Source organism: Anser anser, assembly GCF_964211835.1.
Source record: "Anser anser genome assembly, chromosome: 3".
Lineage (NCBI taxonomy): Eukaryota > Metazoa > Chordata > Aves > Anseriformes > Anatidae > Anser > Anser anser.
The window spans coordinates 101,022,876-101,042,362 of record NC_139722.1 but is presented as its reverse complement, the minus strand read 5'-3'; the positions used below and the strand labels follow the sequence as shown (position 1 = coordinate 101,042,362).

The following is a 19,487-nucleotide window of genomic DNA, read 5'->3' as shown; positions in this document are numbered from 1 at the left end:
GGGGGCGGAGGGGCAGCAGAGATGCCAGAAGAGATGCCTCAGTGGCAAAGGAGAGTGGAGGTGACATTTGTCCCTCGCCTCCCTGGCCCACGGGGCTGAGACCGCCCCTGCCCATGCTGTAAAAACCATCATTAAGTTTCAAAAAAGCAGTGCTGCTTCTCCACCCGCTCCTCATCGCCTCTTCATCTGCTGGGAGGCTGTAAAGGGAAAAGCATCCCTCGCTACCAGTTAGAGCCCCCCAGCAAAACTTTGGAGGAGGAGGGGAAAAAAGAAAAAAAGGAGGAAAAAAAAAGAAAAGAAAAAACAAACAACAACAAAAAAAACACGCCAGGCTTCCCAAGTAGCCGGTCTTAGAGGGGAGGGAGAGAGAGCAGGAGAGAGACAAACATCTGGGGATTGGACCATATGCTAAAGCTTTGTCTTGTCCTTCAAAGTTAGGCTGCCCTTGAAGTGATTTGTCAGGCGGCCTAACTGTGACAGGGAGAATATGTAGCAGGGGAGAGAGGGATGGGGGAAGCAGGGGGAGATGGGCCCAGCCGCCAGGGACGGGGAAAGGTGAGAGAGGGAACGAGGGGAGGACAGAGGGGAAGAAAGAGGGAAAGGGGAGGCAGCAGGCAGCAAGAAGTCAGAACAAAACAGCCTCTCCATCAGATGTCAGCTTAAGTGGGAAGGGGTGGGTAGAAAAATGTGAAAGAATGGAGGAGGAAGGAGGGGAGAAGTGACTACTGGTAAGGAAAAGCAGGAGAGGGGAGCGTAAAGCAGAAGCAGAAAGGAAGGGCTGAGGCACAGAGGTGGCTGCTCTTACTGCTGCTGCCTCCTACTTCCCTCTTCCCTTTTGCCCGCCAAGTGCTGAACTGATTAGAGTGTAATTAAGGCCATAAAACCCTCAGCTTATCCACCTGTTTATTCACTAAAGTCGCGGGCTCATCAGGCAAATTAGCTGCTTCCAGGCTGCACGTTGGGCCTAGAGCTGGCCTGATTAATGAAGTTTATTGGGAGCTGTTAAAAGCATTAACTGAAGGAAATCTCAGCAATTCGTCATATTTAAGGGATGGAAATTAAATCTCCCCATGCAAATGAGGGGAGATTCCAAAGCAGCTTCTTTTGGAGGTGGTGAGGTAGGGACTGGTCACAGCTCCCCCTCTGTACCTTGGAGAGTTTTTCTGATCTCAGTGAGGGGGCTTACAAAGGAATGGTTAAAAGGTTTTACAGAACAGTCCTGAGAGCCCCAAACGCAGAGCCAGGCCCAAAATGAGGCACCACAGTCCCATTGCTCACAGGGTCTCTCCAGACACCCAAGGCATTGCCAGTGCACCTCATCCAGCCAGGGCTCGTTGGACAGCTTTGATACCAGCTGGCTGTGTCCCCCTCAGTTGAATAAGCTCTCTTTTGTTTCTGCTTTAAGCATTTTGCATGCTTTTCAGCTCTGGGTCATGTTCCATGGCTTCAACACAAATACAAACACCCACATAATTTTGAAATATAAAAAAAAAAAAATTAAGTGAGCCATAATAAACTTTAAAATTGCAAGGAGTAGATGCTCTAGCTGGCAAGCACCTAAAAATATATTGAGGTGAGCTGGTCGAACCAGCAGGGAATCCTATCCAGAGCTGAATATTCACCAGTTTTAAAAGTGTTTTCTTCTGGCACGTCAATATGATTTTAGTTTTGACATGAGCAGCATTTTCATACCCAAGGCTTTATGGGCTACAGTGTTTTTATATTAACAATTTATAATTAAAGAGAAATTACAAAGGCTCACAACAAGAAAAGAATGTCCTGAGAAAGGGATGATGAGAAGAAGAGAAGGTCAAAAAAAAAAAAAAGGCAACATGGCCTTGGTATGCGTATTTAATGTTAAGTTCACAATCTTATTAGGCTTACCATTTATTTATTTTTAATGTTTTCATTGGAAGAGAAGAAACCACTGTCTGGCATCTCATATAAAAGATGTTTTTACCAAAATAGTCATGAACATGATGGGGATGGGGAAGGAGGATGGAGAAGAGAGAGTTCATATTTTATGTAATTCTTATTCTAAATGCTTCTCTGTCTAATTATTACAAAGCTAATTATTTGTTACAATTATTGGATTAACAATTTGCTAATCAGTTTTATTCTCCTTTGTAGAGCAGCACCAGCACAGTGAAATGCAAGGTGAGAATGCTGTTTAGATTTTCAACAGAAAATTAGAGTGCCATTTTCATTGCAGATTTCTTCAGCTACTTTGTGATTTATGACCAACACAGCAAGTCCTGCTTCATATTGTACTGTGTAGCATCTTTGTTCCTATAGCAATAAGTTGCTAACTTTTTTGATATGGAGACTGTTTGCCAGTAGCAAAGAGATGTTTCCTCCTACCACCTCCAATCCCTTTTGTAAAATGTTTCAGTTATAAAACCACTGTGTAGGGCAGGAGGAACCAGCCGGCTTCTGCAAACCATATTGGAGAAGCACTGACAATGGCAACACATATGCACAAGTTTTTAATGTAGTTCAGGCTCAAACTAATACATTTTAAAAAGAGGCATAATGTCCTTAAATAAAATGCACAACTCAGCTGCTATGTAAAGCAAATGTTTGTTTCAGCTGCTAGTAAAAAACAACAACAGCAACAACCCCCCCCCCCAAACTTTCCTGCAATGTGTATATCTGTCTTTTTATAAAGGCAGATGGTAGAGTATGTTTGTAACACCACATGCAACACTCCAGCACAAGTTTCCTACTGATATTTCTGAGGAAAAGAAAGCAAAGAGTTTCAATGAGAAAGCAGTGGATTATTATTATTACTAACTGCACGTTAGCAAAACATTTCCTAGAGAATTAAATGACAACAATATTTTCTAGTTATGGGCTTTAATTGCAAAAATGAAAAGAGTAATTTTAGTCAGTTAATTTGCAGATGCCTTTCATATTTTTTATAATCTATCTTTGCACATACTTTAAGAGCATTTCCTAAAATTCTATCTTAGCAGAAATTAATTTTAATTTTGGCTAACAAATGCCTAAATTTCAGGAAAAAAGAAAAAAACAAGAAAACACTTTGGGATTTTCACTGAAATAGGAACAGATCTGTATAAGACAGTGTTTGTTCCAAATTAACAGATTTCTTTAGAAGATTTCCTAAATGAAATTCAATGTCTTGTGGAACCTGATGTCAAAACACTTATTTTTCTTGATTGCCAGTTCTTTCAATAAACTGATTTGCCCCATTACATAGGGTCTTTTAGTTCTGCTACTAATGATATGTGCTACTTTTAACTTTTTATCTTTTCAGAAATAGAAGATTTGATTAAAGGGAAATACTGAAGTCAGTCACCAAAACCCTGTAAATACACCAAAGCTAGATGGTTTAGTCAGAGTTTATTTTTTTTTTATAAGAAATATCTGATATTGTAGTGAATATCTAGTTATAAAAGATTTTAGCTAAAGAATGATAAAGCAATGCAGTGGTTAAGCACCCCTTGCACTCCTGACAGCAGTGATTTTTATTATAGTCACTTCTTCATGTATGATTATAACTTTGACAGAGACGTTTTTCTCCAAACTGAAACTTCCTATGCAAGATCTGCTTCTGGAGTTCATACACTTACATGGTTGGGCATAAGTGCACACAAAAAAATTGTTCAGAGATGTAACAGCAATCGATCCAGGCTTCTATACTTAAATCTGTTAAGAATTCTTGGGGATTACTTAGTCAGGCATAGGAAAAAAAAAAAAAAAAAAGTATATTAAACCTGCTCTCTATACAGGTGTGCAGAGCTACAGTCATTAAAATGAAATTATGATGATGTGTAGGATTCAGGTGTACAACAAGCAAAATTGAGTTTATTTTCCAAACAAACAAACAAACAAAATAACCCAATCAGTCAATTTCGTCTTGTCATATCAATAATATTTGTATATCACCTATTGGAACAATGGCATGCCCAAAGTCAAGTTAATCTTTGTGAAAATACTGAGATAGTTGCAATTTTTCTTTCACGTGCCTGATATGACAGAAGTGAAAACAAGGGGTGTTTATCACAGCAGAAAACCACATTACAGTATAGTCAGAACTTAATTTAACCCTCTCAGATCAAGAATGATCTTTGGCCAAATTATTATCTTTAACCACACTGTGCAAAAGATGTCCTAAATTATGAAGACCCTGCTCTGCCCTTGAATAAGAACATCAGACACAGAGACCTCAGTGGGAGGAGTACCGGCTGCTTTTACGGTCAGGATTCGGTCCTAAGTGACCTCACGGTTTTGCATGTGGTCTACTACTTAGGCATATCAAGGTTGAAAAGGATACTATTTTACTCTAACTTATTTTTTTCTTGTCTCCTGGTAGTTTACTAAGCTATCAATGATGCAGTTTTTGTGGCTTAATTAATTATTTTACACTATCTCATTCCTTATGAGTCATATCTGAGTCTTTCTTCTTGCTAACATTTTACAGCATGTTTTTCAGCTGTGAGTAGAGCCACAATGTTAATGAACGACAATTATCTTTCTTACTTATCTGAGAACTTTAATGAAGCTTCATTAAAATTAACATGACACAGTATTACTGGCAGAGCTGTGCAAAATCTTTTTCATTTATAACCTTTTAATTTTTCTATTAAATAGAAATTTTAACTTACGGTAGTTTGCCAGGCAGCAATTAATGCTTTCACTGGGAACTCTTTCCTCAACAGCTTCACAAAGCTAGGACCTAAGGGGGAAAACACGGCCATGTCCTTTAGAGGGATCTACTGTACCTTGGCACTTAGTTAATCCTCTAGTCAAACACACTCAGGAAAATGAAAGCTGCATGTCACATTGTCAGTGTGAGGAATCGGTTAAACACTTCTCATTTGATTCCCTTTTTCAGAAAAGACAACGCATGGTGGAAGAATGCTGTCTGCATAGCTTAAAGCTGAAATAACTGTAAATAGATATGTGCTTTTACATCGAACACTGTCACAGACGGTCCAGAATTGTAATTGGCTTTATTATAAAAGCTTAGCATCTATGGGAATTTTGTCTGAGTTGTTAATTAGTTGTAGTAGCTATACCTTAAAATTCAATTTCATCCACAGATTTTTAAAGGGGATAAAAAAAAATGTTCTTTGAACCAAAATAGTGTAACAAAAATACATGAACTGAAATTCATGCGATTGCTGGTTCAACTTTCATTCATAAAAGGTAGTCCATGTTTTAAACATATTTCTATCTTAGTATTTGTAGAATAAAAATAAGTTTTTCTGATTTTATTTTAATACACAAAATGATTTCTTCTGTGTCAATACCATGTATTTCCAGGGCAGAATTAAGCCATTTTAAAGTAAATCTAGATTGCAACAGCAAGTGTTGTACTGTCATTTTAATGACAGCAGTAGACTTTAAGTATGGAATGAATCAATTATTGCAAGTGCAGCCCCTGTGTAAATCACTGATGGCAAACCAACCTCAGGATTATAAAATGAATCTTTGACAAGTATTCAAGGTTTCAGCATATTCTCAATAATGAGGATTAAGTACCTACTATCTGCAAAAGAAAAGTTTTATTCACTTACTAAAGAACATGTGAATAATCATTAAGAGAGGTCAGATTAACTGAGGTAGTTTTTTAAAAAGGGCATCCAGTACAACATCTGCTGAAAAATCAATGATAAATATGTCAATTTTTTAGAAAAAGGGAAAGATTAAGAGTAAGGCACTGTAATGGAATGACTTAATGTTCTGTTTTTAAAGAATGGAGAAGAATTATAATGACATCATAAACTATCATTATGATTTTTTTTGACATTTTCATGTCGAGAAAAAGACTCTTCTCGAATCAAGAACAAATAGAGATTTCTGCTATCCATGGGTAACTCTGTCAAGTTCAAATAAATCCTGATTCTACTCTGAGAGATTATGAAAAAAAGCACTTTTGCACTGTTCTGTAGTACTTCATATTTTCTTGTATTTGATATTTTTAGATAGAAAATTCAAACTTCTAATCATAGCTGAGCTGTGAAAATGGAAATGTTTTTAATTTGATTATACGTCAATAACTTTTGGAGAAGCCTTTATGGTAAATATTTCATATGACTTTGTTCTCTTTGCCAGTACCCAAACAATATTGTATTTTCCATTTTTTTCTGTTTAATATGCACAAAATAATGTGAAATTGAGAAGCAGTGTTATCATAATTGTAGACCAACATCATTTCATGATAGAAAACGGCTTTGTGTTCTGTCATCATTTGGATTTTAATTATTAATGAACACCTTTGCTTTAACTGTCAGAATATTTTATAAATGTCTTATGATATTTGCATACTCTTTGCCTTTATATAGGGAAAGAATGTACAGCAGAATATGTGTTTATTTCTTGCATATCACTATATTTTGACCTGGAAGGTTTACTTTTGAAGGTTTTAACAGTTGATATCATACTGATGAAGAGGTGCTTTATATACACTGGGATGAAGGAAAAAAAGAAAAAAAAAAAAGCAATAATACTAGACTTTATGATTTGAAATTCTCTGAAAATAACACAGAATAACTTTGAATGAAAAGAAAAAAAAATCTCTTTTTTTTTAACAAAATTATGTGCTTTTTTCTTTTTCTGAACTGCTGCATTTCCCTTGCTTTGTTTTTATCAAAATTTTATTTCTTCTATTTGTATTCGTGTATGTTTCTTCCTGTTTATGGCACAGTGCACTATGTATCTGGCTCAATATAGATTCATAGTTCAATATTTTCATTCTGCACTAAACAGTCAATTCACTACAAATTAATACAATATAAATTTTGCAAAGTGGTGCATGGTTTTTTAAAATAATATATTCAACAAGAGGAATGAGAATGATATTAATTCTAATAGGAAAACCACGATTGCATAATTTTGCAATATCCAAATTTTAGATTGAATCAAACATAAGTACGTACATTTGGAAACCATTACATTTAGATTAAAAATGTGTATACCAGAAGGGAAAGTTATAAAATAGTTACATCTTCAATTACTGTAAAAATACGAGGATAAGCGTTTCAGATAAGAACATTTTAGCAGATATTTCTGCTGTAATTATTTTGATGTTTGTTTATCTAAGGTAGTTGTCAAATGCAGTTGATTTTGTGTTGTTTAATTCAAACATTTTGTTGCTTCTCCTCATAAAGTGCTCGAATATGCTTTTTGTATGTTTCAGTAGTGCTTTTTTTTTTTCAATTCCACATTTTCATTATTTTGAGAGAGCAGGTTTGAACCACTGGCTACTCAGAGAAGCAAATAGTTTACAAAGAGGTTGTTTCTCAGTAACTACCTGCAAGTAGTTTACAAATTATCTTAAAGAGTTACAGTACATGCTTAGAAATAAGCATGAAGCTCTATGCTTAAAAGGCTTACCAGCATTCTGCAGAAAACAAGACGGAAGAGATTCATGAAAATGTAAAAGCATAAGAAGAAACGTTTCCATTGTGCAGGTGGAGGAATAGAGTTTTGCAGTAAAAGTGTGGCATCTGGTGGTGCAGAGAAGAAATGGCAGCCCACTCCAAAAAAGAAACGCGACGGTTAAAGCCCGAACCAGCTCATCTTCTTGTAATAAGATAATTATTTCCAGTGTATGCATATGGGAGAACTTTGGCTTCTGAAGGACCCCCATTGCCACAGCTTGGTTTTTGTTCTCCCCTCAGAAGATCTGTATTACTTCCCAAAGAGATAAATAATTGTATATATTCAGAATTATGTTGAGTTTTGAATGTCAGATAATGCCTCTTGTAACACTCAACAGAAGACGGAATGAGACAATACCATTTTCCCAAAAAAATAGTGGTTGTAAGACTGGAAATGAATTAGGAGAAGTTTAGGAGACCAAGACCTAAGTGCAGCGTTCCAGGAAAGAGGAATTTCTTCTGTCCAGTGCTGAATCATAAGAATATGTCACCTTACAAATAAATTCAAAAAAAAAATATTCCTTCCCAACTTCCTCGAAGAGCACTGACTTGGCAGAGACCATGAAGGTCTGTGTGGGGAAGGAGCACAGAAGAAGGAAGGACCCTTGGAAATACCAAGTCCATTCCCTGCTTTTGCGTGCAGTAACTTAATGTAATCCCTTTCAGGAATGATCTGCTAAGTTTCCAAGTTATCTTTAAGTACTCCTATTCTCACTCACTCATGTACCAAATACACATTTATAGACAGTGACAAAAGCCTCTTTTAGCCTCCTCTCCCCAGATTGTTTGTTCTCACGACCACCTTGCTAGCTCTTCCCTGAGCACGTATACTTTTCAGTCATCTTTCTTGAATAGTGTTAGGTACAATTACATGGTGTTCCACGTAAGAAATCTCCTAAGCTAACACTAATGGTATGAATTCCCTCTTTGTGGAAAATTTTTCTCTTGATGCTGTCATGCTTTTTCCACGGCTGTAACATGGACAAGTTTACAACACTGCATGACCTGGTATCCCTGGGTCACCTTTTCATCTCAAAATGTTCTCAGAGAAGCTCCATTAGTAATCTTCCTCCAACTTAATGCCTCCTCTTCAGTACTGACTGGTGTCATCACTCTTCAGCAAGTTCTTCACCTGTATTGCAATTTCTCCTACTAACACCAATCTTCCTTAACCTATTATTATTTCCCATTCATCAGACTTTTGGATGCTTTACTGAAGTTTGGAGGGATTATATCTCTGGTATTTCCTTTGTCTTGAAATCAAACACAAAGATAAGGTGGGCACACATCATTCTTTGAAAAGAAGATGTGTGTCAATCTATTTTACGTTTGCCTCCATATTTTAGGAATTATTCTTTTATTCAAAATTAGTTGTAGAGGCTTTCATGAAAAGAAGGGAGAAAAAAAAGGTCTTCCAAATGTATTGCCTTCTTACATTAGCTATTTTTTAAGTGCCTGGTCCCACACAGAATATAGATGTATTCCAATATTTTGCTTTTTGTCCCAGTTGCAAAATCTTGCAGTCAAGCCCTATTACTTGAGCAGATTCAGGTCTTCAAGTTTATATTTTTCAGTATATAAATAATTTAAGTCTCTGTAAGGTGTAACTGAGCATGACTTTTGGACTTCAAAGCCAGGGGTTATTTTGCTGATCTCTTTTCATTTATTATACTTTATGTGATGTTTTTTCTAGTGCTTTTTGGAAGTTGTTATTTATCCAGTCGGAAAGTTTATTCCCCTGAGCTGCAAAAAAGTTCTAGAAAGTACTAAAAACCTTCATATATCAACATGCCAGATCTCTTCCACATCCAGGCCCCTGAGCTTCCCTGAAGACCTGTTTTTTGTTTGTTTGGTTGGTTGTGTTTTTTTTTATTATTATTTTTGTTTTTGTTTTTTGTTTGTTTGCATTTTAAAATAAAATATAAAGACATTTATTGAAGACTCAGCCCAAAGTATTTATTAAACACACCTTTCTAATGTCACTCTTTTTACAAAAAAAAAGAGCAACTCAAAAGAAAAAGAGTAACTTAAAGGAAAACAAAATAATACAAGTAGTTATGTATTTACATGTTGCTTGCTTTTTGTAATTTGTACAATGTCCATGTAGCTTCTCAGGGAAGGATCACAACTATTTATGTATGTCAAGTACGTAGAACCACTTTGAGTACAATAAAAAGGAGTACCATTGAAGTGCTGCGCTTTCACTGAATGTATAGAATAGGCTGACCTATGCACTGCTTCAAGGATCTTACAGATTTGCCCTGTGTTTGTACAGTAAGAAAAAAAATAGATCTTATTGTTATTTTTGAAATAAAATTTCCTGAAAATGTTTCAGTTACATGCATTCTGTAGAGAAACAGGAAAATCATTATCTCCTTTCCAGTAGAAGGGGCAGTTTGGGATTTTTCATCTCACAGCAGCATGGGACAGAAAAATGCCGATAAGATTGGCTGAAGCACCATGAACAAAGAACTCTGCAGGCAGCAGTGCTGGCTTCCAAGCAGCTCTAGAGTGATGCTTTTGATGACACAAGCCAGGCAGAAGAACCTTTATTAAGGGATGTTAATGTTGATCAACCCACAACACGACCTTTCATAAACTCGAGAGTGGTTCTCTGTTATTCCCCTTTTCACAAATGAGGAAACTGTCACAGAAATGGGCTTTATATCAGGCAGATATTCAAACAACAAACATCAATGTTGTGTTGACGGTTAGCAGTGAGCTGTAAATGCTAGTACATAAAAATACTTCTGCTGCATATCAGGACAGCTGAGTGAATTTGGGGCTGATTTTCAACACTTCTTTTTGCAGATGGTTTCTGAATTGTGCTTGTTGTAGAGAACAGCATGAATTCTGAAGGTATTGTGCAAGCCACAAAGGCTGACATCAAGTCTCATCTTTCACTGTATTTGCAGAGCATGCCTGCCATTGTCAGTCTTGTCAACTCTCATGGTCTCTGCTTTTTACCCTGTGCTTACCCCTCTCTTCTTTCATTAAAAAATTGTGAAAGTTTCTGTCCTTGTGGATTTGCAAAGGGAAAATATAACCCCCAAAGGCTTAGAAACCAGACAGCAAATTAAAAATACCAACACTGATACTTCTTTGAGCTTCTATTATTTTAAAGGCAATCTCCTGACTTTCAGGGCCTGATTTGTGGCTTTTGAACTGTAAAGTTCAGCCATCCTTGCACTTGGCAAGCACCTGGAAGTGAAGCGTGTGCAATCAATCTCTATATGTAATTCTGTAACATGAGAACTGTTTATCTCAGCAGCTGAAATATTCATTATTGAAAATAAGCATTTCAGTATTCAGAGGAGGAATCATGTGGGTTTCGAATAACAATGATCTGAGAAGTAGTAAAAAAGTGTCTCTGAATGGATGCATCTGAGAGGGTCTGACCCTGCACAAGGGTGATCAGAGGAAAGATCCTACTGGCTTGGAGATGCCTTCTGACTCTATCCCAACATTTCATCTCAGATACTATTACTGGTAACAGGGACTACAGATAAACACTGGAAGAAATTAATGACCAGTTTGGCTGAAAGAGAGGAGGAGTAGTACAGAAGGAGTGAAACTGAAAAACACCAACCTTTGGAATTTTTCCTGAATGTTTTAATAATTGGCAGACAATATGTGTTTATTTTGTTAAAAAGGAGCATTTTACTCCCTCTATTGAAAAATCACCCATTTGGCCACATTTTATATCTGAGAGGACACCCCACTTTAATGTAGCAGCTAAACCCTCTCAGAGTCTTCCTTTGCTTGCTCGCTTTGGGCACTCAAACTTTGCAAGTTGTAAACAGCATCCTCAAAGGGCAGTGGAGTTGGCTGTCTTTGGCCCAGGCCCAGACAAATGAATATGGGCACGCTTGGGAACATGTTTGTCCTGTATTTTAGTGACTACGTTTCTTGGCACTGGTTCAGGAGGTTAAGAGTCAGTCTGAAATGTCAAAGGAAAAAAAAAATAGAAAATGGATATGGGGGAAAAAAAGTAGGTTGGGAGAAGAATATAGTGGGAGTTTTCTACTTTAGTTTTGCTTTTTCTAAGGATAAAAGGTAAAGTAAGGGCAACCGGGACAAGCCATGAAGGAAAAGCAGATGTTCAGAGGGAAGGCTGGGGCAAAGAATAGTATGTGTGAGCTGCTTGCCTCTGGCAGTGGTGTTGGGTTTGTTTGAGCTGGCATGGTAAAAGGAGTCTGTTCTCTTTAAAATGCCAGCCTCAAAGGCAAAGCCAAGCTGAGCTATTTTGCCAGCCTCGGCAATAATATTTTGATGTGCATTCTCCACATTGATATGATTAATTGTTAAGTCAAATAAGAGGCTGTGTGACAGAAATGTCATTTAACTGATTTGCCAAACTGCATAAAGTACGGTCTGGTCTTGTTTACAATCAAAATGGGAAAGTGTTTACCAGGACATTCAGGGGCTTCCAACAAAAGAAAAAAATAGGTTCACAGGAAAGTTCTTCCAGTGCTGCCTGAGAAATCTGTTTTTGTCTCTGCTTCCGCTGCAGCATTTCTGATGCTACTGAGCAAAGTCCTTAAATCCAGCTTCTTCCCCATAGCTGCTAGCTGGTAACTGAATCACTGACCAGTCATAGACACCACTGAAACCAACTGAGATGTGCTTCAGAGATACGATGCATTATTTAATATTGCATACACCAAAAAAAATCAGGCCCTTAGTATCTAAATTAAATCCATCTGTGCCTCATTTCCCTTTCCACAGGAAATAACAGGGATATAACAATGTCACTACACCATGAACATGTGAAGATAAACTAATCCAGGTTTGTAAAGTCAAACTGAAGTTGTGTGTACTTACAGCAAGGGGCTATACACTGAAAACTGAGGATAAAAAGGAATGCTAAACAGATGCTTTTTAAGTGAGCGTTGTGCTGCCTGTGCATTGAGAGAGGCAGAAGTCTTGTAGAAAATACAGCTCATGATCATGTAAATTGAATTGTTACCAAATGTGGGTGGGAGAAGAGAATTGCCTTACCCAAGCTTTGAGCACTGGAACGTGCACGCTTATAGACATTCCTTTGCCGGTATGTTTGTGGTACCATGTCTGTGGATCCAGAAGAGGAGTAAAAAATAAATTAATAGAGGGTTTACACCTTCTTTCAGTGGTTAATGTCACAGACCAAAATTATTGCAATCTTTGGCCACAAAACTGACCTTAGATTACTGTTCTGTGGGATCCAGCAACACCGGCACTTCCTTAATCAAGCTGGAAGTGTCTGTGGTTGTCACTTAGACAACACAAGGAGCAGGACTGCCTGCACAATTTTGTACGTTCTTAGCGTTAATAGCTCTTTTGTGGAAAACAGGAACTTGGGTCTTGTAACACAAGGAAAAACGTTTTATAAATAATTTAAAAATATAGCAAAAGGAGCTTATTGTAATAGCTAATAAAAGGAAATTCTAGTCGATGTTGAATTAAGAGAATCAATCACAAGGTGGTGGGATGGCATCTGTGCCACCTGTCAGAAAATTTAGAGTTCCCTTGGATCATGTGTCTTCTACCCACATACTAATGAAGGGAAGTCTGACATAAGTTATTAGATGTGATTAGATCACATCCTAAAATGATACAATACCAGTAAATGTTTTTGAGTGTTGCATTAAAAGCTGAGTGTTTTGGGTAATGAGTCCATCCTTTTAAATTTTGCCAATTAAAAAATGGTTTTAAACATTTAATCAAACCTGTATACAATATTAACAAGTGCTGAGCCAGAATGAGAGCCTATTGATCACAGGTGATATATCCAGAAGCAATACACTGTTTACAGTAAGTTATCTCTCAACTGAATAACGATTTAGTCATTTACAGGGAAAATCCTTACAAATAAAAGTCTAATACTGTGACACTCAGTCTTTCTGATGGAATCCTATTGCCAAGATTGAGTTTTGCACAGCGCTTCACACAAATTTTATTGAAACTACTGTACAGTGCTTTATGTGAAGGATATGGAAGCACATAAAGAATTGTGCAGTAAATTTTGTAATGAAAGGCCACAAATGGCTTGTTAAAGATCCCTATGTGGATGTCAAGTTTAACAGCAAGTATTGCTAGCCTAATGTATTTTTTTAGTAGTTTTGGTCAAACAAAATATTGTCAGGAACAAGTGCCTTTGGATAAATGACTTCATTTGTTAATCAAAGAATAGCATCTCAGCTGAACACATGATTTGGCTTCTCTCAGAAGGTTAACCACCTAGCAGTAAACTGACCAGGTCAGCCACCTGAATATCTCTGAAGCCCCATTCCATAAATTGTGAACTTGAGCTAAGCAAATAATTTGCAATACATAATTTACCCAGTGTACTTAAACTCTTTTTCTACAACTCTTAGAGCAAGTGATGAGTTCTTGCATTTGCTCACTATTCAGACTATGCAGGCTATTCAGACTGTGGATTAACTGGAAAATGCCCACATTAAGAATACTTGGCATTTGTTCATTGTAGAGTTTAGGTCAGTTAAAACCACTCAGATAAGTTTTGTGTTTTCGATGCCAAGCATTGATTTTTAATGGAATGTACATTGAGAAATATATTGTTTGACAGATAAGTACAAAGGCATCTTTGAAATACACTTTCATCAAATGAGTCGATAAAACCACAACATTGAAGAAAGCTTCTACTAGATGTATGCAATTTAATATTATATAAAGTGTCTGAACCTGTATGAAATAAAGACATGGTAAACTCTAGACAAGCAAATTCATTTCTAGAATTCAAGAAAATAGTGCTGCAAGATTTTCTACATGAAGTATCTAATATTGCTATTAATTTCAACAACACTGGAAGTTAATAAAAGCTTGTGTTATTGAGAATGATGTATGAAAAGCATGTCCAACAAGATTTAAGATGCTGTAAGGTTGATTTCTTAACAAACTGTTGACTTTAGCGCTCATGACTGACTCTTGAATAATTTCCCAAATAATTAAAGTCTCTTTCAACAAAAGAGTTACATCAGAAACAGTTATAATGCAAATCTTTGTCTGCCTAGTAGAACTGGGTAAGGAGCTGACACACCTCAAGTTCCTGTATTTCTGCCATGGCTGCCAACTCATGTTGGTAGTTTTTTTTTTTCTCTGTCTTTTATTAACTAAACTACAGTTATTGACTCACTCAATTCACAGAGGTCATCAAATAGCCACAACACAAAACTTATGTTTTTGTGTTGTGGACTTGTTTGGTCCGTGCTGATCTTCTGACTTATGACAGCGATACCATCTAGAAAAAAAAATAAAAAGTTTAAAGGCTCTGCTGTAATTGTTCACTCTACTTTCACTCTCCTTTGATCTAGCTTTTTTCTTAGGTCAGCTGGACTAAATAAACCTAAAATAAAAATAAATAAATTTTAAAGAAAAGGTAATTTTAAAGTCATTTACAAAATTTACTTGCATAAAACATCTAATTTTTAAAGGAAAAGCAGCAGGTTTTATTTTCGTTAAGTGCTTGAAAAGGACTCTCATGGTGTAGAACTGCTCACATTCTTCATCTGAACACAGGTATGTGTAAACACAGAGACAAAAGCATACACATTGTACTTTTAAGCTGTCAAAAACCTTTACAGAGAGAGCATGTGCTGCTCCCCCAGCTGCAGTTTAACTCTAAAACCATCTCAAAGCTTGCTGTGTTCTTCATCAATTACCCTGGCCATGGTGGCTGCACAAGAGGATTTAAGAGAGCCGATCTGCCCCCTCACTCTGGGACAATGGATATGCATGTTGGGATGTCTTAAGGCCTTCCTTCAGCCCACCTGGCATCAATCAGAAATGACATAATTACTGACAGAACAGACAACTGCCAATAGAAGATTGGTTTAGGAGTTTTGCTGCTGAACTTTCATACTGTGGACCTTTACAGTGGTAAGAGGATCAAAGACCTTGAAAGTTCAAGTTTGCAAAGTGTTGCAAATGTAATGGGCCTAAGCTGGAAGAGGTAGAGAAAGTAAATATGAGATTATTCTTCGACAGGAAAACAACAGGATTCAGTGTAACGCTGTAAGTGCAAAATTTCTGTTAGTGTTATCAGGAAGCAAAGTCAGAGATTGCAGGAAGACTGGAAGCAAGACTTCTGTGGTTGTCCTTGGGGATCTCCAGTGAGTCTCTGAAGGCTCTGCACCTTTGAGGTCATATCTCTATCTGAATGTAGAGGTGCCTTATTTTGTCTTTTACATCAGTGAATATGATTAAACTCCTGCTGTTGTGCTAAATTTCAAAGATTGTAAAAAGTCAGGGGAATTAAAAAGGTCACTGCAGTATTTCATTTCAATAGCAAATCTGTGGAATAATGTTGTACAAGTACATTGGAAACTGCTTTGAAAAGAGAACTTGTCGGTGACTTAGTTCTGGTAAAAAAAAAAAAAAACACGCTTCTGGAAAAGGGAATCCCATTTTCTAGATAACTAGTTAGAAATGAACAGTTACACACGAATTAGATGCCTTTCAAACATACACACGCAGAAAAGATGCACAATTCCCAAATATTTGCATAACACGTGTGTTTTGTATCTATACATTTACAAATGGCAAATTCTACTCCTATAAAGTAAATTATTTTTCTAGAAAGATATATTCCACTTCTGCGAAGGTATGAGAGATGAAACTTTAGTCTAAAACTGTGTAGAACAGGTAAATGTTTCAAACCCACTTATAAAAAAAAAAAAGGACAAAACAGTGCATTTCTAAACTTTGAACAAAGCTTTTCTCATTCCTCATGTGTATATATACGTATATATGTATATATATTTCAAAATGATCTCATATTTCCTTTTTCTCTTTCAGTTTGTTCAGACAAACCACTGATCAAGATAATTTCTGCCAGTTTACAACCTGGCTAATCCTAGCAGAAATGGAGAAGCATGAACAGTGTAACCTTCATTCAGGAGCAGAAAAAATACAATTTCAGTACTGAATATGGAAATTGTGGATTTGTCTGAGGACTGGGGGACCAAAGACCTAGTTGAATATGGTGCACAGACATTTTGTCACATGAAAAGTTTCAGTTATATTTAGGGTTCAAGGAAAATTAGTAGCTTAAACTTAAGCACCTAACTAAACTGGAACCAAGGAGGTCAAGTATCTTGAGTAAGTTTAAAATAGTACTTTTTATGTGTACAACATAAACAAAAACTCCATTAAACCTCATTAATCTGCAAAGTTTGCAGAGGACAGAATTAAAATTTCCCTCAGCAACCCAAAGCTACAATTGTAGGAAAAGCCTTGCTTGGCTTTTTCTTCAATTTTGTTCAGAATGGCTGGATCACCAGGAAATTTTGCCATCAACTTTGAAATATCTACACTGTGTGTTAAAAGGTTTTTGTTTGTTTGTTCTGAGAGGCTTACACATCATCTCACTTGAACAACAGAAGACATGCATCTTACATAAATGTCATCTTATTACCAGATTTCAATCACTGATGCTAAAGTATGAGAATGTTGAAGACTTTTGAAGAGCTTTCCAGAATTATTACTGGGGCAAAATATTTTTCTCTAGCTGGAATCTTAGATAAAATTTACAAAGTGTATAAGAAGTGAAAAGAGAATGACAAAAATAAAAAGAATTAAATAATCGCAAGAACAAAATGTGCACGCATGGAAGACATACAGAAATAGGTATTTGCTATCTTTGAAAGTCAGCATATCTCTGATATCTAAATTCACTACAGAAAGGATTTTTTCACAGGACAGAAAGATATTTCAGGCTCTTCCAGCAGACATGGCAATAGAGAAACAGAAAAAGGATGCTTTTAGGCTGCTTTGTTGAATAGGCATCAAGCACAGAAAAAATGCAACCTTGTTAACATTTCTACACATCACCTATACACATTGATGACAATGGACACAGAACTGATGTTATCAGACCTTGAGGAATAAATTAATGCTACGGATTACATACTGACAAGAAACAAAAGGAAAGTAAATTAATCTTCTAACACCATGAGAGGCAAAGCAGAATGCTTAAAATAGGAGATCCAATCCCCTGTTCTGTTTTCTCCCAAAGTAAACATGAATGTTTTTTTCAGGTTACGACATCCCTCTCTACCTCACTAACACTGGTGTAAGGTGGGATATGTGCAATTCAAAGAATGTGCTTTCAGGGCTTAAACTAGCCCCTTGTCATTTGAAAACTAAATTTTCTTCTTGCTTTTTACCTGTCCCAGCCATTTTAGTGGCTGGGACAAATACCCAAGTGCCATTTTCTGTGGCATCCCCAAACAGTATTGTCTAACAGAGCTAGATAATTGTAATTGTGTGGCACTTTCAGACATTTGGGAGAAAGTGTCCTTGAGAGCGCCAGTGTGTTTTGGCTGGGCAGTGCACACAGATGCATACCGACAGGTGTAATTTTGCTCTGCCCATGCTCCCTGGCAGCTGGACACCAGCCAGTTCTCATCTGGAAGCCATGCAGTCACCTCGCCACAGCACAGAGACAAGGTAATGCACACTGCCTTGGTTTGTCAGCCCATACCCTCTGCTCTCAGCATGGTTGTACATCACGAGGTGTATCACAAAGACCTGCACACTCCATTTGACAAAGCGCAAAGGCCAGCAAGGTGTGGGGTTCGTTTTCTTCTGTGCTGGTCACCTGCCCTGCCTGCCTATGGGATGAGTTCCTGCATGGATCACAGCACTGCTTCTGCAAATCATCCTTTACCCTTCCACAGGATGAGCAGGAATGCTGGTCTGATGTGTAATTCTGTTGCTGACCTTGCCTAGCCACTCAAAGTAGGAAGGTTTAATGATTCAAACTATCAACTCTCAGAAAAATGTTTAGAAAAAAACACTCTCTCATCCAGTGATACACACTGTAATGAAAATGTCCTATTTCTCTTAGTAGGGAATGATAATTTGCCTAGAGGATCCTTGCACTGGCTTAAAGGCCCCCATAGAGCTGGTAATGTCGAGGCACAACACTTCTTATCTTTACTGCACTTCTGCTGTCACTGAACTATGCAGCAATCCAAAGGCAATTCAAAATGCAAGGAGAGAGCCTGTAGCTGCAGGGGCAGATGGCTTTTATCTGTCCCTTGTTGAATTCTGTCATATGAAGCTATACCTGGAGGATTCCTTTAGCTTCACTAGGCTAACTAATGGATTCAATCAGCATGTTTTCCCACCTCACTATTCATCTACATCTGAGAGCCCCTTAGTGGAGTAAATCTCCAGAACAACTATGACATTAATACACTGAACTTTGAGGTACTCTATTGTGAAGATTTTTTTTCCAGTCAAGACTTGGCCATTTACTCATAATTCTCCATATTTCTGGCACAATTTTCACACCATAATGAGGCTTTACTTCTCACACTTACGTAACTGATATACCCTGGTAAGTTCATGGAAGGGGCTTCACTGAGTCCTTTGAAACACTAAATAAACCTAGTAAGACCCAATATCAAACCCTTATAATTACGATAAAAAGCATGTTAAGTTCAGGTTTGTGAAAGCTATTGAGAAAATCAAGGGAAAAATCAATGCTAAAATCTTGCTTTTATGCATTTTACTGGTAATTGGGTCATTAGAAGTAGTAGCAGAAGAATTAAGAATTGTACGAGATTATTCTGCGCAGACAGCAATATCCAAGACTTAAAATAACATCTTCACCTTGAACTTAGGGTAGACTGTTGAAATGCCTAAGTATTTTGTTGAAGGACTGCGAAGTTAAAAACTGATATTGGAAGGTAAATTTTCAAAGGATAGATAAAATCCTATACAAAAAGTAGGTTTCTTACATGAATATTTGCATTTCTGAGTTCAAAATAACTTTTGGCAAATATTCTTCAAATTAGGCCTAATATATATATGTATATATTGAGAATATTTCTGGGATCAAATCCAGTTAAAGAAAATTTGTTGAACATATAAGAATGGAAATGAACAGCAAAGCAAACTACATAAAGTATTCAAGCAGGATTTTTCAGCAATTTTGTGTTTTTAAGAATAACAAGCTAATGAAGACTTGGTATTTCAAATTTCACGACTGATATTACAAGGTACCTTGAGAAAATATAATGTTTCCAATTTATTGAATACATACTGAAGAGGATTAGGAGGAAACCACTT

General features: G+C 36.9%; 1 protein-coding gene across 13 annotated transcripts in view; it reads right to left on the bottom strand.

The window, feature by feature from the left end:
- LOC310896756 (uncharacterized protein) overlaps nucleotides 1–18,846 on the bottom strand; it is a 41,787-nt gene extending 22,941 nt beyond the window's left edge. For 4 of the 13 annotated variants that reach the window (XM_083829478.1, XM_083829476.1, XM_083829474.1 and 1 more), the window contains exons 1-2: nucleotides 7,363–18,839; nucleotides 4,629–4,699 (exon numbers count right to left, since the gene is read on the bottom strand). The gene's annotated coding sequence lies outside the window, so the exon portion shown is untranslated. Of the gene's footprint in view, nucleotides 1–4,628; nucleotides 4,700–7,362 lie in introns of all 13 variants that reach the window. The other 9 variants (XR_014581814.1, XR_014581815.1, XR_014581816.1 and 6 more) reach the window with 6 other exon arrangements.
- Between the last annotated feature and the right edge of the window lie 641 nt (nucleotides 18,847–19,487).